Genomic DNA, 670 nt, shown 5'->3' on the forward strand with positions numbered 1-670 from the left:
CATGAGCAGACCACATGACACATGAGCAGACCACATGACACATGAGCAGACCACATGACACATGAGCAGACCACATGACACATAGTTCATCAGATGATGATATATATATCATCATTATTTAACATCCGTTTTCCATGCTGGCATGGGCTGGAAGGTTTGACTGAAAACTGGTAAGCTGGGGCGCTGAACAAGATACCAATCTGATTGGGCATGGTTTCTTCAGCTGGACGCCCTCCCGAGCACCAACCACCCCAAGAGTGTAATGGGTGCTTTTTATGTACCACCAGTCACAAAACACCAGCATCAGCCCTGACCACGGTCTCACTTGGCTTGACAGGTTTTCTCAAGCACAGTATATTGCCAAAGGTCTCAGCCATTTGTCACTGCCTCCATAAATATATATATATATATATATATATCTCATCATCGTTTAACGTCCGCTTTCCATGCTAGCATGGGTTGGACGATTTGACTGAGGACTGGTGAACCAGATGGCTACACCAGGCTCCAATCTGATTAGGGATAAAAATCCAAATTTACAGATAAAAACTCAATTAAATTCAATTTATCAACAATTAAAATTAAATTAAGTTTCACAGTATATAATATATAAATATATAATTTAGAGAAAAGAACCAAAGCTCATGAACTCATCCATGAAAATCCACAG

The 670-nt window shown here is 40.3% G+C and overlaps 1 protein-coding gene across 1 annotated transcript in view; it reads right to left on the minus strand.

The window, feature by feature from the left end:
* LOC106881160 (beta-1,3-glucosyltransferase) overlaps window positions 1-670 on the minus strand; it is a 33,268-nt gene that overhangs the window by 19,028 nt on the left and 13,570 nt on the right. The gene's annotated exons all lie outside the window — the stretch shown is intronic.

Source organism: Octopus bimaculoides, chromosome 1 (assembly GCF_001194135.2).
Source record: "Octopus bimaculoides isolate UCB-OBI-ISO-001 chromosome 1, ASM119413v2, whole genome shotgun sequence".
Lineage (NCBI taxonomy): Eukaryota > Metazoa > Mollusca > Cephalopoda > Octopoda > Octopodidae > Octopus > Octopus bimaculoides.